This window comes from Mustela nivalis (genome assembly GCF_964662115.1).
Source record: "Mustela nivalis genome assembly, chromosome: 4".
Lineage (NCBI taxonomy): Eukaryota > Metazoa > Chordata > Mammalia > Carnivora > Mustelidae > Mustela > Mustela nivalis.
In genome coordinates, this window is record NC_139023.1 from 29,073,706 (window position 1) to 29,100,441 (window position 26,736).

A 26,736-nucleotide genomic window follows, 5' to 3' on the forward strand; every position below is an offset into this window, starting at 1 on the left:
CTTGCTACAGATTTCCTGGAGTACCCTTTATAGATTTTAAATATTCTCATCTTTGGTTTGTCCGCTATTGTCAAATGATGTTATCTGCATAAGGCACCTAGGCTTAATAACTAACCTCCGATAGCATCTCTTTTTTTTAATCATTTCCATTGGTCTCCTCTCCGATTTGTTATTTATTTTCTTTTGAAAGGGTCTGCAGAGCACACACAAAAATAGAGGACTGTGTGGGTAGACTTGTCTCACCTCCTTGTCACATTAATTTATTTCTTCCCCCACCCATTGAGCGTTAGAATGTGGGTCACTTTGATATATAACATCCTCGCTTATTTTAGGAACTTATCTGGCAAACATTATTTTGGATCCAGATTTAAAGAAAGAATTATTGTAGTTAATCATCAAAGCCATATTTTCGAATAAACTAATTAATAATTTCCCCACCTCTCTATTTTGGCCCGTTTCACATCTCCTCTGAAATTCACAATCAGCTATTTTTGGATCCTTGACATATCATTTGCCCTGTGTGTCATGCTTTCTGCTAAGCTTGCCAACCTTTGCAGCGAGATGTCTATGTAAGTCTTGGGATCAGTATTCAGTTATGTTCCTGGTCTCTGGATTCTAATGTTTTTCTTCTCTCCTTTGTGAATATTATTGATAGTTTTCCTTGTGCTGACCTTTTGACCTTTTATTCATACACATTTAATCCAAAGGCTTTTTAGAATTCCTTTTGTTTAAAGAGCTGAAATACTTCGCAGAGAACCATCAAATATCAAACCCAAGAGAAACATCAAATTCTACTTTAATCAGTCTGTGCAATTTTTGAGTTGATACGTTTGCCGTAGAATAAATTTTAACTTCTTGATTAATTCTTTGGCATTGGCACATATTACTTCTGTTTTATGTGATGTACCATTTTCTTTCTTTTTTAAAAATTTTTATTTATTTTTTAAATTTCTTTTCAGGGTTCCAGAATTCATTGTTTATGTACCACACCCAATGCTCCATGCAATATGTGCCCTCCTTAATACCCACCACCAGGCTCACCCAACCTCCCACCCCCCACCTCCAGAAACCCTCAGATTGTTTTCCAGAGTCCACAGTCTCTCATGGTTTGTCTCCACCTCCAATTTCCCCCAACTCCCTTCTCCTCCCCATCTCTGCATGTCCTCCATGTTATTCCTTATGCTCCACAAATAAGCGAAACATATGATAATTGACTCTCTCTGCTTGACTTATTTCACTCAGCATAATCTCTTCCAGTCCCATCCATGTTGATACAAAAGTTGGGTATTCATCCTTTCTGATGGAGGCATAATACTCCATAGTATATATGGACCACATCTTCCTTATCCATTCGTCCACTGAAGGGCATCTTGGTTCTTTCCACAGTTTGATGACTGTGGCTATTGCTGCTATGAACATTGGAGTAGAGATGGCCCTTCTTTTCACTACATCTGTATCTTTGGGGTAAATACCCTATAGTGCAATTGCAGGGTCATAGGGAAGCTCTATTTTTAATTTCTTAAGGAATCTGTTTTCCAAAGTGGCTGCACCAAATTGCAGTCCCACCAACAGTGTAAAAGGGTTCCCCTTTCTGATTAAAATTCCACCAACATTTTTCAAAGAGCTGGAACAAACAATCTTAAAATTTGTATGGAACCAGAAGAGACCCTGAATTGCTAAGGAAATGTTGAAAAAACAAAACAAAACTGGGGGCATCATGTTGCCTAGATTTCAAGCTGTGATCAGCAAGACAGCATGGTACTGGCTCAAAAAGAGACACATAGACCAGTGGAACAGGATATAGAGCCCAGATATGGACCCTCAACTGTATGGTCAAATAATCTTCAACAAAGCAGGAAAAAATATACAGTGGAAAAAAAGACTGTCTCTTCAATAAATGGTGATGGGAAAATTGGACAGCTATGTGTAGAAGAATGAAACTCGACCATTCTCTTACACCACACACAAAGATAAACTCGAAATGGATAAAAGACCTCAGTGTGAGGCAGGAATATATCAGAATTCTAGAGGAGAACATGATTTTCTTTCTTAAAGAATATTTCCTTGATTTCTCATTTCTCTTTCTGCACCATCTTATTGCTTATTTTTAATATGTTAAAAATCAATCCTGATTTCCTCTTCTTTGCATATTCCATGTTTTCTCTCTGGTATTTTATTCTTGTCTGAAGTTTTCTTTCTACCTTGATGGTATAGACAGATTCTCTCACCTGTATTTAGATTTTTGCTATGTTAGCTTTAACTTATTTTCTCTCCTTTGCTGTTCTATTCTTGTTCTCTCCATCAGATATTTCTGCAGTCTTATAGACTATTGGCTTTCTTCTTGAAAGCCTTGTCTTTATTCAACCCCTTTAAAAATCATTCTTCATGTCACTTTTAACTTTTCACTTACTTTCTGACATCTTAAAAGGGCCTTTCAACTTTCACTCTCTTAATCAATTCTCCTAGAATTTCTTTCTGTTCTAGTAACTCATCCTTTGTTTACCATTATAGGTTAATTCTCTTAGCTCTAAAGCTACCTGCCAAAGCCTTTACAGACTTTTTTTCAAAGGAAAGATTGTCTGTTATTGATTATAAGAAAAGGCAAAGAACTGAGGTAGAGAGTCAGGTTTCCCACGAAGTCTGCTGGGAATGGTTCTGCCTGGTAAGTTTGTGGCCCATCAGATACTCATGCACTTTTTATCACAAGTGGGGCTTTGGAAGGTGAGTCAGACGTTACCTTTTTGGACAGACCTGTCAGAGAAGAACAGGGTCTGTAGCTCTAGCATCCGGACTTTGTTATCTTAAACCTTTTGGCTCAACCTCATCTCTGTCTCCTCCAGGTCCAGTGAACTTTATGTCATTTCTCAAATCTTATCCTCCCTCATCTTAGGGCCTTCTTGCTGTTTCCTCTTGCTGGAACATTTTGATCTCTCATCGCAGCATCCAGTTATTACACTTTATGCCTCAGGCTTCAGTTTAGATGGGGTCTTTTCTGTTCTCATTCCTTGGTTTAGATATTTCTCCTACGTGTTCTCATAACTCCTTAAATATACCCAAGTGTAGCTTTTGTCATGCTTTATTATAACGATTTGGTTCCTTGTACCAGTCTGTAAGTTTTCTGAGAGCACACACTCATCTCAAACGCATCTTCAACCTGATGGCTAGAGGCAAAGACTAGAGGTGCCTCATCTACTCACCTTTAAATCAGGGGTATTATTATACTTGTCTTGTCATTTTGTGTTTCTGATGATCAAATGCTTAGAAAAATTCCCAGCCTGACTCATAGTAAGTACTCTGTAACGTTTGCTATAAAGTTTACTATAATAATAGTTCTTACCAATTATCATATATAACTATTATATGTTATTGTATATAATATATATTAATTTAACATTTTATAGTATTATTATTAGTCATAGACACATTCTAAGGATATGTAGCCCAATATTTGACATAGAATAGTGTTAAATCAATGCTTGTTGAATAAAGGAACTAATGAAAGATCGTGTGATATTAAAAATAATACATTCAGATAAACAATCTAGCAACACAAGAAAATGTATATAAGCTAGAATATGTGAGAATGGGGACCTCCCAGAGGCTGGATTGCCCTCTTTTTTCTCTTCTGACTGGCAGATATATCTAGAAAGGAGCAGACCTTCCAAGGGAAACTTCACCTAAAAATAACTGGGCACTGATAATTAGTATGTGCTTTAGTGATATCCTTTGTTATCCCAAGAAACTTCCTTTTTGGCCTCTTTCCAAATTACACTTCTGCCAAATTTCTCAGCTTATGAGAAATTTCTGCTTTTCCTATGGCATTATAAGAAGAAGGAACTTCTTACATATTTTACAAGCTAAATTCCTTCTAATTTAGGAATCCTATCAACTCTGTCACATCCCCCTTTTTACTGACTTTATTAGAGAGGAGTAGTTGGGCACGCAAATAAACATCCCACAATCCTATGCGCTTCCAAGTTTCTAGTTATTTTTTGTATAGACTGTGTTATTGCTGTTATTCTTTCCTTTCCTATCAACTTTATGGACAAACAATCAAAATCTTCTCAATTGGTTGTATGCATAAAAAAGCAGGGTGTTTGTACATTCCTCATTCTTCCTTTTTCCTTATGAAATATATATACTTCCACATATCTAATCACACATCAAATTTTCCTTGACATTACTGTAACCAAATCTTAATTTTCCACAATCTATTAAAAAAAAAAAGACTTATTTATTTCAGAAAGAGAGAGAGTGGGCAAGTGCATGTGCGTATGGGAAGGGCAGAGGGAGAGGGAGAGAATCTCAAGCAGATTCCATGCTGGGTGGAGTGTGGAGCTGCCATGGGACTCATCTCATGACCCTGAGATCGTGACCTGAGCTGAAATCAAGAGTCAGATGCCTAACCAGCTGAGCCTCCCAGGTGCCTCTTCCACAATCCACTTTTGCATTTTGCGTTTGTTGACTTGATCTCTATCAAAAACTTACAGTGTGGTATAAAGAAGGTATAAGGCACGGGTCTTTTAAAGAATTGCATTGTCTTTTGTAATGTTAATTTTATGGTCTGTTCCATATCATAGTAAGTAATAATAGTACTATATGTATCTCTACTTTTTAAATGAGGAAACTGAGTAACAGATCCTAACAATTACTTGTTATTAAACACACATGGGATTTTTTAAAAAAGAAAAATTTAAGCAGCATATTATTAATCTAATAAGATAAAAATAGTTAATTTTTAATATAGTAGATAATACAACCTCTAAGAAAGGAAAGAGAGTTATGTGATATTCTGAAGTGTGGACTTTGGTACTCTCTAAATACTTTACACTTATTGTCTAATGTCTAATGTAGGCCTCAAATTATTCTCATGAGATAGTTCCTCTTATTGCCTTTGTTTGATAGAAAAGGAAATCAAGGTTCAGAGGGAATCAATATGTGACTCAAGGCCATGGACCTACAAACTGAGGAAAGAAATTCAAGAGACCAATAACAAACATGAAAAAATTCAACCTTACTAGAAGAAATGCAAACTAGTATGAAGAAATTCCATTTTCATTATCAGATCAAGCAAAATTTAAAAACAATATTGACTAATGATAATAAAATGGTTATAGAACTTATATTGCTGACAAGAGTTTTAAATGTCACAAACTATATGATGAATACTTTGGGAATATGTGTGTGTGTATATATATATATATTTAAAAGGTCCTTAAAATATTCATTACTTTATTTCTATGAATACATTTCTCAAGTTCATAAATAAATGAAATTAAAATACAGGTTTCTCCTGCGACCTGATGGTAGAACATGCTTATGAAAGCTTTTGTAAAACGAAAGGGCAGAAATTGAAGAATCTATTTACATGGAAAAAATTTTGAGCACTCGGAAACCCCATAAATAATCTCTCTGAGGCTTTTCTGATACCTTAGGACACCTCTTGCTCTCAGATGCACAAAATAAATCGAGATAGAATACGGATGCTCACAGACACAGTTCAAAGCTACAGCAGCTCACTGCTCAGATGCTGAGTGTGGTTCCCAGGGAAGGAGCTTAGCGGGGCCCCTCTTGCATTTGCGGTGCTCATTGCCTCTATGGCAGCTTGCTGCAAAACGAATGTTGAACATTCTTGCTTTTCACCTTGTATCCTAAAAGAAAAATCCTCTCCGGATTTCTTTGAGTCAGCAAAAACAGGCAATAATGCAGGTTTTTTATGAAAGCAAAGTGGTGTGATACAAACTTTAAAAAAGTGGGGTCGCTCAGGGCATCTGGGTAGCACAGTCAGTTAAGCATCTGACTCTTGGTTTCAGCTCATGTCATGATCTCAGGGTCTTGAGATGGTGTTCTGTGTCCTCATCAGGCTCCTCACTCAGCAGTGTCTGCTTAAGACTCTCTCTCCCCCCTTTTCCCCCGAACCTTCACCCCACTCCCCCATTCCTTCTCTCTCGCCCTCAAATAAATAAAAATAAATAAATAAATCTTCAAAAAATGGAGGATATCTGTATGAATATGTACTTTAAGTCTTTTCACTGTGGCTAAATTGATATTGGGAAAAATTTGGAGAATAACTCCAGTCTGAAAACTCATTAGATGGCTAGTTATCTATATAATAGTGTACCTTGATATAACAGAATGTTATATTGCTGTAAAGACAGTGCCTTCAAAGATGATCTTTCAGAATGCATTACTAAAGGCTAGAAGTCAGATATCAACAAGATTGTATGATTCCGACGAGGCTCTGCTAAAGTAAAATAACAGCTTAGAGGCTTAAAACACAATAAAGATTCATTACTCATTCATGCAACATCTGCTGTGGGTTCATCAGTGCTCTTGGGGCCTCAGTCAGCTTCCATGTGGTGGCCCTGCCACACAGATCAACCTGAGGTTTCAGAGCTCACTCCCAATCTTCAGTGCCTCAATCCAGTAACCTTGATTAAACCTTTGGTTCTGGGTAACTACAAAAGAGGTGGGAAATGCATTCCTTTCACCTGTCATAGAATGAGAAAATTAGTGAGATAACATTTTCTAAAACAGCTATATAATGTTGGTCTCATTTTTTAATTGTTTATAATAGCATTTATGTGTCTATAGATATAGCTCTATCTACATACCTATGTATCTACATACCTATGTATCTACATACCTATGTATCTAAACCAGGGGTTAGCTTAATATGGCCCTTGTCAAAGCTGGCTTAGCTACTGGCTTTTATACAACCAACCAGCTAAGAATGGTCTTTAACATAATTAAATGGTTGAATAATATTTGGTGGTATAGGAAAATTATCTGAAATTCAAATTTCAATATAAAATAAAATTTTAGGGCGCCTGGGTGGCTCAGTGGGTTAAGCCGCTGCCTTCAGCTCAGGTCATGATCTCAGTGTCCTGGGATCGAGTCCCGCATCGGGCTCTCTGCTCAGCAGAGAGCCTGCTTCCTCCTCTCTCTCTCCCTGCCTGCCTCTCTGCCTACTTGTGATCTCTCTCTGTCAAATAAATAAATAAAATCTTTAAAATAAAATAAAATAAAATAAAATTTTATTGGATACACAGTCATGAACCTTCATTTACATTTGTCTTTGACTGATTTCAGATTTAACAGAAGAGTTGAGAAGTCACTGCAGAGGTCATACAACCTACAGAGCCGAAAATGTTGACTATTTAGGCCGTTACAAAGAGACTTTGCTGACCCACTGCCCTAAATACTTTGGAAAAATAGGCATGAAAACAAAATTGTCATAGTACTTACTTGAATGTTTGGGATTTAAGCTTTTTTTTTTTTTTTTTTAGTTTTTAATACTCTCTTCTATTCTCTAAAATTTTGACAATGAATAGATATTATGGCATATTTGGGGAAAATTGGAAAAATTAATAAAAATAAAAGTAACTCATATGTAGAATCACTAAGAATATTCTTACATGAGTAGGTGCAAAAAGCTGCCTTCTCTGTGGAGGCCTCCAGTCTAGCACAAGAGATGAGGGAATCACTACCAAAGAGAGGGCTGGCTTCCTTTCCAGTCTCATATCCCAGTCCTCTCCTGCTCTTTCCAGGCTCTAGCCACATTCCCTTTCTCTCTCTGCAAATAAACCCAACTCATTCTGTCCCTGTAGCCTCTACACTTGAGTCTCCCTGGAGAGCCCTTCCTCCAGATTTTCATATGGCTGACAGCTTTGTCATTCAGATCTTAGTACAAAATGTCATCCCTTGAGAGATCTCTACTGACTCCTCTGTGTGATGTTTTACACTATCACAGTCAGTCTCGATCACATTTTCCTGCTTCTTTTTCCCTCCATGCACATAACACTATCTCCTTTATTTTATTTGTCTATTTATACTCTTATTGTCTGTGAGAACTAAAAATCCATGAATGCAGACTCCTTATCAGTCTTCTGTCACTGCTCTATCCTAGAACATTGGACAATGATTAGCAAAGGACCTATATAGAAAGACTGAATGAGCAATAAATGTTTTAATTATAACTTTAATGTGTAATGTTATATACACATTGACATCTTGAAGAATCCCAGTGGAAATCCAAATCCCTTCTGGGAAAAGCTTCACTAGTCAGCAAAATCCCTAATTTGTGTTAGTCATTGGCTGACAATTGTATTTTGGACTTAACTGTGCCAGTGATGAAAAAATTCAGTGGTTTTTATATCTGACATGATTTGAAGGAAAATATGCAACTGTAAGCAAATTTAGTGAAAATAATTAAGAAGAATTTCTTTGAAAAACCATGATTTATAGTTCCACTAATAATGCTTTATCTTTCTGACCATATAAGGATGACTGGACAAAATGTATGAACGTGTACCTAACCAACACCAACAGCATTCATTTATTAGATATCTGATTTGTGAAAAGAGAAATAAGAAATGTTACTATTTTTAAGAAACAAAGAAAATGATGGAGAGAGGTCTGTGTAATCAGGTTGTAAAAATGAAATATAAAGATAAAATGCATCAATATAAATTTAAAATATTATTAATAGCCAAATTTATGTTATAAGAATCATATCCCCAAGGGAGAAAGTTAGATATTCTTGGAGGTCAAAATGAAACTGAGTTTTTGCAACTTAACCTTTTGCCTATGTATGGGATTTCTGAACCTTCTTTACTGCTAAGAGGAGGGCAGATAAGACTCCATGGCTTAACCAAAAAGGAAGTTTCTTACAATCCATTATTCTTAAGAATGAAGACCTGATCATCTTCTTCATGTTCTCGTCTTGGGAATGTTGTCTCTGATTCCTCTGTTTTTTTCCTATAATATGTATTCATATAACATCTTTCAATATATATAAAACCAGCTATTGTCAAAAAATAGTTTACTGGACTTAAGCATTCAGAAAAATAAAAGTATGCACAAGGAAGCAAACTCCATAGATGTAGGGCAGCTACAGAATCTTGCCCTTTCTCTAAATGTCTATATGTCCCCTGCCTTTACATTTCTTTCAACTCATAATTCTCATCTATTTGTTTTACATACATCCACTTAGATTCAACATCAATCTTCTTTTTCAAGGGGTCCACACTTAAGGATAAAAATTTAGTATTAGTATAATTGAATGACACTCCCATGGAATACAGTTGTTAGAGGAGGGGTTCATTCCAGGTCCAAAAGGAAAAAAAAAAAATACCTCATTTGGGGAGGTGTGGCAACGTGACCTGCTCTCCTTGGAAAATGTTTGGATGCAATGTGAGAAATATATAAATATTTCTGTTTATATGTGGGAAAACATACATCTCACAAACTGTTATTTATCATTCAAAGAAATATTAAAACCCAACTTGGTGGTCCCAGAATGATATTTAAATTCTTATCATCATTACTTTGACAGATAAGATGTTTTTGTCTATGCTCTTTGGGAACATCTCTCAAAAACAGCATTCAGAGTACAATTTACCATAATGATTTTTATAAACCAGATGTTACTGTTTCTCTTCCAACACTGTCACAAAGTCAGCTATGTCCATTAAAGTCTATTTCCTATCCTTCCTGGGTATAAAATAAACAGCTCTACCGTGTTCCCTGTTTCCTCTGTAGTCAGCTGGAGCCATGTGACTATGCTATCAATGGGAGGGAATAAATATGTGCGCCACTTCTAGGCCTGGGCCATAAACACCTCCACCCCCCTGATTGCCAACTGAATGTCAACCCCGGCTGTAGAAGGCTTAGCTGTCTTTAATGCTTTGATCCCAAACTATCCAGTCTGTGAATGAGATGTGAAGCGAGGTGGCCCCCATCACTCCCACTGCCTATAGAGTCCACCTAATTGTAAATGATGAATTCCTCTTCCCTCATGAAAATTTTATGGATTGTTTTATCTTTATTGATTAATTGCAGTAAATAACACAGAAGTCCAAAACAATATGTCTGACAGTATTGCTTTCCAGTCTTCTTTCATGATCATAGTTAAGTCTTTTCATTCATTTAGCCATTTGCACAAATGAACTTTGAGTGTACAAGAGAGAATAAAGAGTATCTGTTCATCTCTTCAGTGAATATTCATTGACTATGTCCCTTATGCTAAAAATTGTGTCTAATGGACCCACAAAAATGAATTACATAGTGCTTTGATTCTGCAAACCAGTTAATAATTCTCTGTACTAAATTGTTTTTTGCTTAAACTAGCTTCAGTGGATTCCGTTCCCTGAAATGGAAACCCAAACCCAAGTATTCCACATTCCAGGAATATAGCTGCAGATGTCTCAGCCTTTGAACTCCAATTTGAGAAGCATTTCATTTAATGTTAAATGTTATTATTTTAGGGTTTCACTTGGGTAAATAGCAGGTGATTGCAAATTCAAATTCCAAAGCAGAAATGGAAATTTATTAGTGTCCAATTATGATGATCATTCAGATAATTCAAAATAAGTTCATATTTTTTATTAATTAGAAATGGAAAATTTAAAAAAATAGTTATTTGTCAATTTGCAGACACCCTGGGTGCTACTGATCCAAGATGAAAAACTCCTGGTTTAAAGCATATAGCAACAGAGTGTTTGGCAGAGTCGTGAGAAAGCACTCCATCAATTTTCACAATTTTAAACATAATGTTAATGCTAAATACCAAATGCGATAACAATGTGGAAGTACTCTGGAAAGTGGTAAAAGGATGTACCCACTGTTGAGAGTTTCATCTACATAAATGCCTCACCATTCCTTGGCACCATAGTGACAATAGTCCAATGTCACAATATTGTAACTGAAGGATAATTCTCTGTATATTTTGTCTATTGAAGGCACGGATAGAAATTACATAAAGGACCCTTCACTCTACAGACAAGATTCAAGTTAAATAGCATTAGTATAAACAAAAGAGGAGTCCAATAATTGAATGCCCATAGTGATTCTCTAGGTCAAGATAGACCCTTACGTGTAGAACAGTTTAAATTACTGCTTCTCATGTTCTGCTTTACTTTGGGGATCTCAAGCTGCCATTATAACACCTTCCACTAGACTGAACTTGCAATTGAAAAATAAATCAATCTTGAGGTGATTGAAATTACTATTGCCTGACTTCTCTTACTTTGTCATTCCACGGGAAGCCAGTATTGGCAGTGGATAGAGAAGGAACTGACATTTTTCTTTCATTTTGTGGCATCACAGACTTTGAGAAAAATTAATCATAATATTTTTCTATGAACAATAATACACGAATTACAAATTTTAGTGTATGTTTTCCATATGTATTTGAGATATATTTTCCTCAGTCCATATGTCCTCTAAACTCAGTATTAAAACCTCCTTTGAGTTCCCCGAACTTACAATTAAAAAAACCCCTGATACAATATTTTTTAGACATTCACTCCTAGAACTTCATTTTGCCCCCACTGACTTGTTTTTTTTTTTTTTTTAGATTTTTACTTATTTATTTGACAGATCATAAGTAGGCAGAGAGGCAGGCAGAGAGAGAGGAGGGAGCAGGCTCTCCGAGGAGCAGAGAGCCCGATGTGGGGCTCAATCCCAGGACCCTGGGATCATGACCTGAGCTGAAGGCAGAGGCTTTAACCCACTGAGCCACCCAGGTGTCCCCAAACTGACTTCTTTAAGCCCTTTCTGCCTTTTAAAGACAATGAAAAGAAAAAAAACTAGTAAGTAGATTTTATTAACTCATAGCTGTTTTTGTCCCTACCTTTTGTTCATCCCTTTATATCCAAGCAGTCAATATGTTCTTTTCATCTGCCTCATTGTCTCTCAGATTTCACCTCTTCTAATTTCCTCTGCACCATGCATGTCTCACCCTCACTATCTCACACCGCAGTAAGGCTTTCCTCCTGACACCATCTTCTTTTCCACTCTCTACCTTCACAGATTACTTTGACCAGGTCCCAGCCTCTGAAGGATATTCACTATGCTGCAAACTTGTTCAAGAATCTGTACTCATTCCCACTATCTCTTGCAAGTGTTTCCAAACCCTGATATTGTTACTCTTATGAAAGAGTTCAGGTACTAAAGTGAACGAATGTAAAGATGTTTCTTTCCTACTCAACCCCACATGCTAATCCCCACTGTAAATTGCCAGGAGGGTATAGAGTCTGGGTATAGGGTATAGAGGGTGTAGAGCAGTTTCCCAAATAGATTATGTTATTATTTTGAAGGGGAAGGGCTATAGCATTAATATCCAACAGAATGCTGATGTTTTTCAAAATACTATTAAAGGAAAGCTAATCTGTGAAGATCATTTTGAAAAAGTCTGTTGTTAAAATCTGACCATCAACTCATCCATTTTTAAAATTTCAGTAATTTTCAAGAGCCATAATCTAGATGCTCTTGTGACATGGTCTACACATGGCTTGCTCATGTCCACTTCTGTGGAATCATTCCCAGCAAAGATCATCTTCCTTTTCCTCTTCACTAGTTATTGCCAGACTGTTATGATTCAGGTCAAAATACACCTGTCCCAAAAAGCCTTTCTTTTTTTTTTATGTCTATTATATTTATTTTATTTCTTTGTTCTTTTTTTAATTTTTTAAATTTATTTTCAGTGTAACAGTATTCATTATGTTTGCACCACACCCAGTGCTCCATGCAATCCGTGCCCTCTCTAATACCCACCACCTGGTTCCCCCAACCTCCTACCCCCCCCCGCCCCTTCAAAACCCTCAGGTTGTTTTTCAGAGTCCATAGTCTCTCATGGTTCACCTCCCCTTCCAAAAAGCCTTCCTTAATGATCTCCATTTTAGGCTATTATGCTTTATTTTAGAGCCATAGCAGGTATGTTAATTTCCATGCCTTCATCTATATATCCTCTTAGATATCAATCTTGTCTTTCTGATTGCAGTGTAAGCTTCTTTTTGAAGTATGAAATTTCTATTTCTCTTTTGCTTTATCCTTACTGTTTATGCCTCTAAAATGAGTTGTAAGTTGTAATTTTTAATGTAATATTCTCCTTCTATATTAGTTGTTTGTATCTACAAATGTAAAATATCCTCCTGGCTGCTAAACTGAGGAAGTCCCTATCAATATCCCTGGATACATTTTAGATGGAAGGTGGCAGCACCGCTGACAATGGCGGGATGGCAACAGACTTTCAGTAGTTTCATGTAAGTGAACATCATTCCTGACAGCTTATGCATGATGCAAGAAAACATCTTGCTATATACTGTAAAAGAAGAAGGAGCCAAGCGGTTTTTAACAGGGACCTCATCGATAATGTTTTATAAGCTAGGGAACAATATGTGCTGTGGGAGACGAGGACCAAACCAGGCCCTGACTTGTGCCTCCTTTAAAGTCCAAATGACCTAACAAAAGGTTTAGGACGGGAAAAGTTGAGTAGCACGGAGAAAGAGTCTGTGCTATGTATTGTGCCCTCGCCTACGTGACTTCCCACACGCTTGCTAAACAAATGAGAGCAGTTTGGTTGGGTCAAAAGTTCGTTGCTGGTCCTTGCTGCCCTACTACTGCTCATAAATTACTTTCAGGTTTGCTGTATCAATACAGAACAATTGTACTAGCATCGGCCTTTTGGCGTCACGAGGTCTGCTTATAGTTAAATGTGAAACTTATTATGGGAACTTATGGTTGTTTAACTGGACACAGGTGTATCATTTCTCCTATCACTATATATATGGCCTTAATGCTTTGAATAAACTTAGCACTGTTGGACATCCTCCTCAGTGCTCCTCCTGCTTCCATCTCTTTGTCTCTTAACTTCTTTTCTTCATCCTCTTACTCTCATGTTCCTGGTCCATTTGTCACGCCAGCCGCGACTATGTGCATATATTTTATGTGTAATACAAATTACATAAATTTAACTATCAAGGGATTCGTGCATTTAAGAATGAGATATGTTAAAGTTTTAGCGTTTGTTAATTCTGAGTGATGGATATATGGAGTATTGTGTTCTTTGTAACGTTCTATGTATTCATATTTCTTTTAAAAGTGAAGATAGCAAACCATTCTGCATAATTAACAATAATATCTTTTGTGAGATCAATTAATACCTTGATGTCACTTTATTTGAATCCTATAAATTATTTTGTTTCGAGTCTGCATTTTGTAGGCAGCTTTCTGAGTATAATTGCCTCCCTTAGTGACCTAAGTGTACTGCTTTGCATGAGTTATAGTTTTCATTTTAATTAATACGTTAGCATTTTGTTATGTAATTGAAAAACATGGTGATTAAGGGTGCTGACTCTATGCAGTCGAAATTCGTGTCTAACTTTTAACTCCCCAAAAACTTAACTGCTGATAGCCTACTGTTCACCAGAAACCTTACTGATAATATAGTCGGTAAGTACATATTTTACATGTTATAAGTATTATATACTATATTCTTTTAATAAAGTATGACAGAGAAAAGAGTATGTTATTAAGAAAATCATAAGGAAGAAAAAATAGATTTACAGTACTGGACTGTGTTGAAAAAAGTCTGCATATGAGTGGACGTGTACCGTTCAAACTGTATTATTCAAGGGTCTGCTATACATTGCTTTCTGTGCACTTGAGTCTACTCCAGACAGACACACCCATACTTGATGGACTGAAAACTTACCCAGATTTCTGAGTTTCTCAGGATGAGAGTCAGACTCTAAAGCAGTGTTTCTCAAAATGTGGTCAAAGGACAACCTACAGAAGAATCATCTGGACAAGGTCTGGTGAATGGAAGTCTTCAGGCGTGAATCCCAGGCATCTGTGTCTGTATTCTCAGGCACCTGAGAAGGAACATTGTCCCTAGACCAGTGAGTCAAGACCCCTTGCTAGTTTTCTTACTACAAACATCAGCCTTCTCTTGGTAATGCTCCAATCTTAGCAAATCACTTTTTATTGCAACTACATTAAAACTTACTACTCCATGGACACACTGGTGCAAAATTTCCCATACAACTTACTGTATAATATTAAAAATAGACAACTTTTCTTAAAAACAGAATTCCATAATTTTAAGTCATAATTTTATAGGGAAAACATGACTTCTTATGATATTTGTGGTAAAATAACTTCTTTATAATTTTTATGCTTAAACAAAGGCCTATATTCATTGTAAAAGAATATATTCTTTGTATTAGTGTATCACTAATTATACAAAGACACAGTTAACATCTTTTTATTTATTTTTTAAACTTTTTAAAGATTTTATTTATTTATTTGACAGAGATCACAAGTAGGCAAAGAGGCAGGCAGAGAGAGAGGAGGAAGCAGGCTCCCTGCTGAGCAGAGAGACCAATGCGGGACTTGATCCCAGGACCCTGAGATCATGACCTGAGCAGAAGGCAGAGGCTTTAACCCACTGAGCCACCCAGGCACCCCATTAACATCTTTTTAAAGAAAGAAGACAATAAAAGTAATATAATAACCTAAGGATTAAAACGTATATAATTTTGCCTCAATGCTGTGGTCTTTATGTATTTAACCAGGCATTGTTTTAAATTTGACTCGTCCCCGAAAATTTTTTGGCACAGGGTCAAATTGCAAAATTTAAAATATATTTTAAAGTGACATTATTCAAGGTACGTTCTGTGGAGTGTGAGTGACTTCTCTGTACTCTGAAAGAGGATATTTAAGATGTCGTTTTGAGGGGCGCCTGGGTGGCTCAGTGGGTTTAAGCCGCTGCCTTCGGCTCAGGTCATGATCTCAGGGTCCTGGGATCGAGTCCTGCATCGGGCTCTCTGCTCAGCGGGGAGCCTGCTTCCTCCTCTCTCTCTCTCTGCCTGCCTCTCTGCCTGCTTGTGATTTCTCTCTGTCAAATAAATAAATAAAATCTTAAAAAAAAAAATCCTGTGATAAAAAAAAAAAAAGATGTCGTTTTGATTAACATGTGAGAACCAATTAACATGGCTCTGCGTTTTCAGTGTCTTGTCTCCTAGATTTTCTGTGTTAAAAGGGCAGCATAGAAAAAAAGTCACAATGAAAACTCTTCTCAGAAATATTCTACTACTGCCCCTGTAATATACACTCTTTTTCTGCTGAAAGGTAAATCTTAAATAATTTTAAATAGAGTAGAAATCTGGGAGGTTGGTTTTTTTTTTTTTTTTTTTTTTTTTTTTTGTAAAGGTGATAAGTGAGGTAATTTTTATCAATAGGAGAATGTAGATCATGGATGTTTGGCTTTAAAAATCTGATAAAGATATGAAATAGCATCATTATTACATTTTACACAAAATGCAATCTTTTTTGGTTCAGAATCATCTTAACTCAGGGACCATACCACTCTGATTGTTGTGATACCTTGCTTTCCCCATTATAAATAATTAAATTCCACTAAAACTTATAGGGGATACCTGGGTGGCTCAGTGGGTTAAAGCCTCTGCCTTCAGCTCAGGTCATGATCTTAGGGTCCTGGGATCCAACCCTATATCGGGCTCTCTGCTCAGCAGAGAGCCTGCTTCCCCCCCACCCTCCTGCCTCTCTGCCTACTTGTGATCTCTGTCAAATAAATAAAATCTTTCAAAATAAATAAATAAATAAATTCCACTGAAGCTTATAACTTAAGTCCTCTTTTTTTTTTTAAAGATTTTATTTATTTATTTGACAGAGAAAGATCACAAGTAGACAGAGAGAGAGAGAGAGAGAGAGAGAAGCAGGCTCCCCACTGAGTGGAGAGCCCGATGCAGGACTCGATCCCAGGACCCTGAGATCATGACCTGAGCCGAAGGTAGTGGCTTAACCTACTGAGCCACCCAGGTACCCCATAACTTAAGTCCTGAAAAGAAAATACTTCCTGTCTTCAAGTCATGGTAGGTTTTTAAAGCATTTTATATATGTAGAAATTCTCTTTTGTGATGAAATCTGTACATTTCACTCTGTAGTTCAAAGTCCATGCTTAGAAGACATCATTCTTTTCCTCAGTAAAATTGATGTACACAGTTGTTCAGAGGAGACTGAGGTAAGGGTTTGCATACATGCCATTTGTGGGAAAGGTGGAGAGTAATTTTCAAGCCTGATGCAGCTTTGCAAATTAAAGAAGATAGTCATTTGAATTCCGTGGGTCACTCATCCCCAGCAGTAGCATGAACAGCTAGATAGGTAGATAGGTAGCTGGCTAGTTAGGTAGCGAGACAGCTAAACAGCTAGATAAACTCTATCAACTACACGTATTTACTATCTTTACTCACATACTGATATGCAAAATTTATTGATCTTTCTTGATGCCTGTAAACAAGATGAAGGCACCTTTGGTTTTGTTACTGATTATTGCTTTTCCTGCTCCCTCCCCAGTTTCTCAGGAGCAGAGCTGAATTTAATCCTACAGCCCAGGCCCAGGCCTACAGTCATCTTGGGTCAGTGCAAGGTACCATTCCTCTTTGAGGTCATCCCCCCAGATTCTCAAGTACTTCCTTCTCTCCCTTTCTGAAACTACCTCCTACAATGCATTTGATATATTTTCCTGAATATATGAGGTAAACAAAATTTGTTTTCATTTTTTAAGCTCTAATCTCTAAAAATATTTTATTTGTTTATTTAAGGGCGAGAGCACGAGCATGGGGGAGGGTTGGAGGGAAAGGACGAAGCCGACTCCTCACTAAGCAGGAAGCCTGATGTGGGGCTCCATCCAAGGACCCTGAGATCATGACCTGAGCAGAAGGCAGACACCTGAACTGACTGAGCCACCTAGGTGCCCGTAACTCTTATTAAGGAGTTAGAGAAATTAATGACTACATCTAAACAGAAAATTTATTTGCCTGTTTTGTTGGAAGTAACCAGCTGTTAACAAGCAGTTTGGCATTTGCTATGGTCTTACCCAAGGAAATGCAGAAACCTCCACGTGCTAAGAACCTTCCAGGCCATGTTTTAGGCCTCTTCCAGAAATTTTCTCATTTAAATTTTACTATAATTATAATTCACTTTGATAGGCCACATATGAGGCATGAGAAAACTGAAGCTCAGGGTGGTTAAGAGACTTTTTCTAATTTAAAATAGGAAAAAAGCTGTGGTAGTGCTGAATGATTTCATGATAATAAATATTTTTTGAATGAATGAAATAATTACCGCACGCACGAGTAAATGAATTAATATGACACATCCTGACTCTAATGAGCCTTTATTTACCATCTGGGCAATATTTACTCTCTGAGAAAAGAAGAACAATTGGGATACAATTGGGAAATTCAAATCGGACAAATAATAAAGACCACATGTATTATTTAGATAAATTGGGCTATATGAAATCAGAGGAGGTGAGATCAACGTGAACCATTTTACAGGTCGCAAAATGCACAGAGTTGTGAATTTGTGAATGAGGCCTTTGAGGCTAGGTAAGAAGAGCACAGAAAATATTAGAGAAAAGTAAAATGCTGTTTTCTTGTTTGCTTTTTGCTTTGTTCAACGTGCACAAAGCAAGTATCTGCTGATTAAAGCTCACTTATGCCTAAGTCGATAAAATGGATGGCAGGACAGCAAGCAAAGCATTTATGGTTCACGATGCCAATTTCATAATCAATAATGGCAGCAAAAGCTGCAGTGGCTGATTATTGGCTATTAAGACACACAGATATGAAACATGGCTGTTGTTTTCTATACTTTCTCTTATTCTGTCTCCCTCACATAGCCATGTCTTCATGAAATGGGTTCATTCACTATTGGTATAGCTGGACTTAACCTTTATTAACCACCCAATTTTCAAAAATTTCTATGAAGTGATTTACAAAGACAAAAATATGTGTACTCAGCTCTGTTATGGACAAAATTTAGTCCATTTATAAACTTTTCAACAACAAGCTTCCTACACAACTTCTGTACATTACTATGTTTGTACGAGACTTTGTGTAAAAAATAAAATGATAATATTGGTTTTGCTACATTAGAGTTGAGTGAACTATTTGGACAATTTATATAAAATGGGAATATGCCGTGATTAAATTTTGATTATATAAATATGTGATTATTTCTAGACTAACCTTCACATACATGTTTGAACCCCTGAAGACAAGCTTTTATAACATTCCTCTCACCTGTATTTTAATTTTTATTAGTGACCTCCACTGGGAGGGAAATTTTTTCTCTACCCTTGAAGATTCTTCTGGCTGATCTAAGAATCAAATTGACATGAGACAGATTAAGAGAATAAAGTCAAATTTAATTACATTATATATGCACAGGGAATCCATATAAACATGTGAACTTCCAAAGATAGTCAGGCAATATGAGATGTATATGGCATCCTGAACCAAGGAGAAGAGATAGGGGTCTGGGATTTCAAAGAGAATGAAAACAATTCGTAGGAAGAAGAAAAAGGGTAAATGTTTAGTAAACAAATGTTTGCTGGGTCATCCAGAAACAGTGGGAGATAGAGAAGAATTTTAACAAACAAATTTGGCTAAGTTCCTCCCTCTTTACCATTCTTTATTCATGTTATGTTTTAGGTATCTCGGATGATAGCTCCTGTCTTGGAGCAGGGGCTCTATCTAAATTCTTTTAGGCAGTTAGGGGGACTTGCAAAGTTTCTTCTTGAGTCTTTCAGACCTTGATTGTTTTCATCTTGAAAAACTTGCATCTTGGGGCCACCGGTTTTGAATGCTTGGAGCCCTGCGTGACCTTTGTTAAATTGAAATAGTTCTTTCTGAGACATGCTGATTAGTGCACTAATTTAGAGACAAAATATGACTTCAGAAAAACCTGGGACTGAAGACTGACTATGTTATTTACTAGCTTTTGTAATACGCTATGCTATTTTATTTTTTTACCTGAAACAAGAAGAAGAAGGAGGAGGAGGAGGAGAAGGAGTAAAAGAAGAAGGGAATAGGGGAGGGGGAGGAGGAGGGGGCCGGGGAGAGGGAGAGAGAGAAGGTGAAGAAGAAGAGGGAGAAGGAGGAAGAGGAGGAGAAGGAGGAGGGGAAGGAGAAGGGAAAGGGGAAGAGGAAGAGGAAGAAGAAGAAGAAGAAGAAGAAGAGGAGGAGGAGGAGGAAGAGGAAGAAGAAGAAGGAGGAGGAGGAGGAGGAGATTAAGAAGTTCATATGTATTTCTTTTAGGTTTAAAATAGCTCATACATGTGAAGTCACTTACCACAGTACCCAGCATAAGGAAACACTAAAAAAATGATGGCTTTATTATTTTTCCTATTTACTGGAACCTGTATCATTCACACCTAATAATTAAGTCACAATTTACAAAGACATGTTGAAACTGAAACAAACTATCTGGACAATTCAGATTTTACAAGTTGATATGAACAATGGAATTGAAGTACTGATGAAAAAATAAATTATTTATTTAAATTTACTGGCTGAGACATGCCCTAACTTTGGTAAAATGTAGTCAGACAGACAGACAAAATATGTGCATTTATAGAACAGTTATCACTTTGGTTTTGCATTCCTCACCCATTTGTTCTCTAGTAATTGACATGTCTTTAATGCATTTGGGCATTTTATTAATTGAAATTTCAATTATTCCAAAGTTATCCAGGAAGATTGAAAACAGCCAAATTTGTTTTTTTTTTTCTTTGAAAACTTCATTGTGCAGTAATATTCATAGCTACACCCACTCTCCAGCAATTTTGAGTTTTGGGGAATGAGTCATGCAGACATATGCATGTGTATTTTTATCTGGCTAGAAAATGTCATGCCCATCGAATTCTGTCTTCCAAATACATGCACTTCTGGGCTTCAAACCTCTTTCTCACATGCATGGAATGCAAGATAGGGAATGCTGTTCTATAATGTATATAAGTTATTTTTTGAATCACACAATGGAAACTATTTGATGCTTTGAAATGTTCTTTTAATGAGAGCTACCATTGTGTTTATAATTTTTTAGTAAACCTAAGAGAAAAATATGCATGGGTCATTGTTTGGAACACAAAATGTGAGTCTGCCTAACGATTAATAGATATATTTTGTTATTTTTGTTCGATATCACATACTATATGAAAGTATACAAAATGTGCAAACATGGGCACCTCATGTTTGGATAGTTCTAAGAAAGTTGAGTGAAGGTGTGATCAAATTGATCAAAAATATTTTTGAATGATAAGAATTTCTTAAGTTGAATTTCCACATTGATTAATGAATATCTGCTATATTTACTGTCCTATTAAATACCCCAAAATAGGTTAGTTTGGCTACCTTATTTTAACAAAACAACTCCTCCTACTTATTACTTTCACCTTTTGAAAACAATTTTATATTATTAGCTTTGTTTAAAGTTCTTTTGACATTTCCCTCACCCTGATACCTCTTAAAATCTTGAGAAAATTAAATGCTTTGGTTCAAGATTATCTTACAGTCTACATTTACCACTGAGTTATTTGAAGCAACCTAATCTTACTGATCTTCTGCACTTTCTAATTTCCTTCATCAGGCTGATGCAGACCAAAAATAAACAAAAGATAACTTGTTTTCTTAGATACAATACCATCAAAACATTGCAAAAATAGTGACCATGCCCCTCAACACACACAGATCTGTCTATCCACCCCAACCTGTACCAAATGTCACACTTATTGGACTCTAGGCCAGCAGTCAAACTTATTTGGGTGAGACTCAAATACCTCTGTATTCTGGACACAAATGCCTTTCAGCTTAGCCCTAGTTTACTTCAGGCAGAACTCCCCCTTTTCTGAAGCACTCAACACTTCTGGCTTCTGCTCAGACATGGTCTTCTCAAGGAAAACCAACATTGTAAATTGGCTAGAGGACTGGTTATATGGATGGAAATGGGGGAAGATAGGACTGAACAGGTGAACTAGATCCAGCGTATGAAAGATTTTGACCCTTTGGCTATATATCTTGAGTTGCTTTTATTAAGTGGTGGAAAGATATTCATGATCTGATAGTAAGAAAGTACTGGAGAAAGGTCTGCAGGCAACAGTCTTTACAAAAGTTTAGAAGGCATAAAAAAGTGATGAAATACTAATCAAGGAAAGTGCATCTACACGGTGGACTACAGTATATTGGCAAGAGCACAAATTCATATACTTGTTGCCATCCTTACCAGCTGTGTAGATTTAGAAAAGTTATTTAATTGCTCTGATCTTTACCTCATTTTATCAATGAGGATAATATAGCCACTACTTATGGATTTGTATAAAGATGGGGATTGAGCAAAATAATACCAAGTATTTAGCATATGGCCTAGCTCATGGAAAGTCCTCAAGAAATATTTCCTATTTCATTATTATTATTGTAAAATCAAATGAATTTGATAGCATATTGACTGTGAATGCCCAAACAAAAGAAAGAATAAGATCATTCTAAGACTTCTACCATGAGTGACTTGAACAACAATGACATTAACAGAATCTGAAAATACAGGAGACAAAAGAGCTACAGAAAAGAAGATAATAACCCAAATTTTTGTGGTATCTTTTATTTGAAGGGTTGGTGGGATGGACAGATAGAACTTAGTCAGCAGGCAGTTAAAACTAGTGGTCTTTCTGGTTATGCTGTAAAAAGGCTATGACAAGATCCAAAGAGAGAACTGAATTTTTAATTGTGCTTTTGATTTTTATGCAGTGAATTAGTTTTCATTAAACTGATCATCGTGATCATACAGGAATCTAAGTCTGCCTTGAATGAAATCTAGTGAAAGAGATACATTATTTCACAATCAAGGCTTATAGTCTCAGGGATACAGACTCTGAGTCATTTCCTACACTTATATAATTGTATTGTATGTTTTTTTTTTCCCAGAAGAATGCAAGCATAATTTTATGCATTTTTATATACCAAAAAAAAAAAAAAAAGTTTCCATTGCCTCAGGAACACTAAAAAATGACTCAGGGAATCTCCCATAATCAAATCAGGGAATTTTCTCAATGTTGATGACTCTAAGAATTGAACTGTGCTATTTGGCTTTAGCTGGGTTCTGAATGAAATAACATTATTCATATCCTGGTCATTTGCCAACATGTTCACTGTAACAATTATTCTAAAATACTCCTTGTTTCCTTCACCTGCCCATCCCATTTCTTTACCTGTTTCCACATTTTCTCTTTCTTTTGAAAGCTAAGAATGATTTCTCAATATTGTCTATTTTGTGTAGAAAAATTGGTATGATCTATCTCATTTTCTCCCATCTCTACCTTGTTCACTTTATGGGACACCTGGGTGGCTCAGTTGGTTAAGCATCTGGCTCTTGATTTTTGGCCCAGGTCATAATCTCAGATTTGTGAGGCTGAGCCCCACGATGGACTCCGCGTCAGGCATGGATCCTGCCTGGGATTCTCTCTCTCCCTCTGCTGATCCCCCCATAGCCAAGCTCCCACTCTCATTCTCTCTCTCTTAAAAAGAGAGAGAGAGAGAGAGACTTTATTTTTCTCTTTTGCTGATTTATGAGGTACATGTTTTGAAATTGCGACCTTCCAGAACAACTCTAAGATCTGACCCCTTAGTTGTCTTTTCATTTTAGCATCTTCATTCTTACTGCCTCTGCCCTTAAACATATTGGGTTTATAGTTTCTGAATCATTGCACAATGAATGTGTATCTCATAATAGAAAATAGTGAAATCATTTCCCCCACAAAGGTTGAAATGCCCAGGATAACTTCAATATTAAAGCAATGCAAATAAGAAGTTATTCACATTATCTTTATCTGCGCCCATAAGAAAAATGTGTTTCTTCTCCCTACTTAGCATCTTTAGTTCCTATTTTCTGCATGCCTCATAAAAGCTGGTCCTACAATGCCTTATGTTGGACTTCTTTCTTTTTTTTTTTTTTAAGATATTATTTATTTATTTGACAGAGATCACAAGTAGGCAGAGAGGCAGGCAGAGAGAGAGGGGGAAGCAGACTCCCCAAGGAGCAGAGAGCCTGATGCAAGGCTCAATCCCAGAACCCTGAGATCATGACCTGAGCAGAAGGCAGAAGCTTTAAACCACCAAGCCACCCAGGCACCCCAAAGCAGACACCCAAACAGGGACTGTTGGGCTTATTTCTAAGCATTCTGTCTGGCTACATAGCAAACACTTTGAAACCTCACTTAATTTTTCATATATTCTTATATGAGTATTGATCTTAATATAATGATTGAAGAAAATTTATTTGAAGCAGAAGTGCATTAAGATCCTTATTTTAAAAAGAAAACATAAAAATGAAGGCTATGCATAGGGATAATAGCCGATCTTCACTGTAAACAAAGAACGCAGTAACTCCCATCATCTTGATATTTTCAGACCTGCTAGGGGAAGGGAAAGAGAAATAACTATATTGCATTCATTATTCTTATTGAGTCCTCTCGCCTGATTAGACATGTGATCTGATTTAGTTATTCCATAAGCACATTAAGATGGAGCTGAGAACTTGCCCTTCCTTCCCATGTCCTTCAAAGACTGAATGTTTATCATTGAAAATAATTTATTTCTGAGGGGAGAGGAAGATGAGGAAATTGCTGTTCAATGGGTATAGAATTTCCCCAGATGGAAAATTTTTAGAGATTTCTATATGACACAATGTTTATTATACTTAACGATACTGGACTGTACACTTATTTGTTAAGAGAGTGGATCTCACGTTATGTGCTCTTTGCCACAATAGAAAATAATAATTTCTCTGAAATATGTAGGCTTTTCAATCTTTACCAACTCACTTAGGAAATTCAAATGTGCCTAGAAAATCATTCATTCCATCTCCAGTGCTCTGTAATGGTCCTGTGCCAAGTGTGGTCCAATGACTGGTACTGGTCTTATGAATTATTGTTACTGATCTGTAATAAGTACAAACAATTGAGAGCATGCATGTAGAAAATTTTATAGAAATTTGGCATTGTTGCATTTTAAGATTTTATTTTTCAACAGTGTGTCTCTACAACAGATTAGAGAGAAATAGAAAGAAAAGAAAGGTCTTTCTTTACAGATAACTTGCTTCTCACTGGGGACTTGTTCCCAAGATCCTGTAATGCTAGAACTTATGGATATAGCTTGGTGCTTGACAAATTTTTAGTACAAGAAAATGGAAATAATTGCTTTTTATAATGGAAGTCCCCTTGTGGAATTCAATGCCCCAGAAGATACCACAAGCTGAAAATCTAAATAGGTATAATAGATATATAAATAAATTTAAAGTTGGTAGAAAATTATGCAGTATCTACAGTTGTGGTAAAGGGTGGCCAAAGCAAATTTTGGGGATTCATAGACCCCTTTGAGAATATAATGAAAAGCATTCTTTTTTTTTTTTTTTTTAAGATTTTATTTATTTATTTGTCAGAGAGAGAGCGAGCAAGAGCGAGCACAGGCAGACAGAGTGGAAGGCAGAGTCAGAGGGAGAAGCAGGCTCCCCGCCAAGCAAGGAGCCCGATGTGGGACTCGATCCCAGGATGCTGGGATCATGACCTGAGCCGAAGGCAGCTGCTTAACCAACTGAGCCACCCAGGCGTCCCTGAAAAGCATTATTCTTTAGGAAGAAAAAGTAAAAAGTGCATATGGACAAATATTTGCATATAATTTGGGGATATTTATAGTTTTAGTTGGAAGAAATCTGATTACAAGCATTACACAGTAGGAGAGTAGATCTTAAAAGTTCTCAACACAAGAAAAGAAACTAGCGATGGTGATGGATGTTAACTAGACATGGTGTGGTAATCATTTCTCTCTATATATAAATATCAAATGATTATTTTGTATACCTGAAATGAATATAATTATATGTGTCACTTATAGCTCAAAAAAAAAAAAAAAGAAATATATAGGATTACTATGAGCATTCAGGTATCTACCCAATGGGAGTTTGGGTTAACTGAACCAAAATTACTTTCTCACCACATAGTAAACATAGTGAAACATGCTTTGGTGGCTCCAGCATGGTGTTTGGGAAACAGGGAACACTAAGATAAGGAGGAGGAGGCAATAAGCTTCAAACTGAGAGAAAATGCTGCTGCTCCAAAAATTTGTTATTATCAGATATCATAGAAAGAATTGTCCTCTCTTTTAAGTTCTGCTCTTAATTTCCCCCTGTCCACCTATGAATTAGACCCTCTTTTTTATCTCTCTTCCTTACTGCTTCATTTCTTTGGTGACCCTTACTCATTTTCATGACTCAGAATAATAATAATGATAATGATAAAATAGTGATAATACTAATAATCATTGTTAACATTCATTGAGTGGCTTGATAGGTAACAATCATACACACACACGCGCGCACACACACACAGAGGTATACGAAATTTTCTTTTATAATAACCTCATAAAGGAAGTACCATTTTATAAACAAAGAAAGTGTTGCACAGAGAGATTAATTAATTTGTTCAAGATAACATAGCAAATTAGTGATAGAAATAGAATAGAGATAGCATTTTTTTCTGAGAATATTTCTGGGATGGGTTTATTTTTTCTTGCATGTTCTCAAGTAGCCTGTATTGATCACATTATAAAACTAATAAGAGTTACAGTTTTTAATAGCCTAAAGTTCATGGCATACTCTCCTAACCAGACAGAATTCCAGAGAGGGAAGGGGCTGTCTTGTTCATGTTTTTAAGTATCTCTTGTAATAAGCACAGAATAGCTAGCACAGAAGAGGAAATCAATAAATATTTGTTGAATATAAGTATAAATGGATGAATAAGTACTTGGATAAATGAATAAATGCTTGGATGAATAAATGAACCTAATAATTAAAGACTGTGTAATCAAAGGCTGAATAAATGAATCTCATAATTAAGGACTATAAGTAGTAACAAAAATCCTGCTAGAAGCAGTGACATCCTTGTTTTCCAACTTCGTTAATGAAGGTTATTCCTGTTGTTTATGGAACAATGGAGCTGCATTTCCCTTGACTACTCTGGGCAGATCCTACAACCACAAAATAACAGCAACAATGGAATGAAGGACCATATGCCACTGATCTCCATTGCTCTCTCTG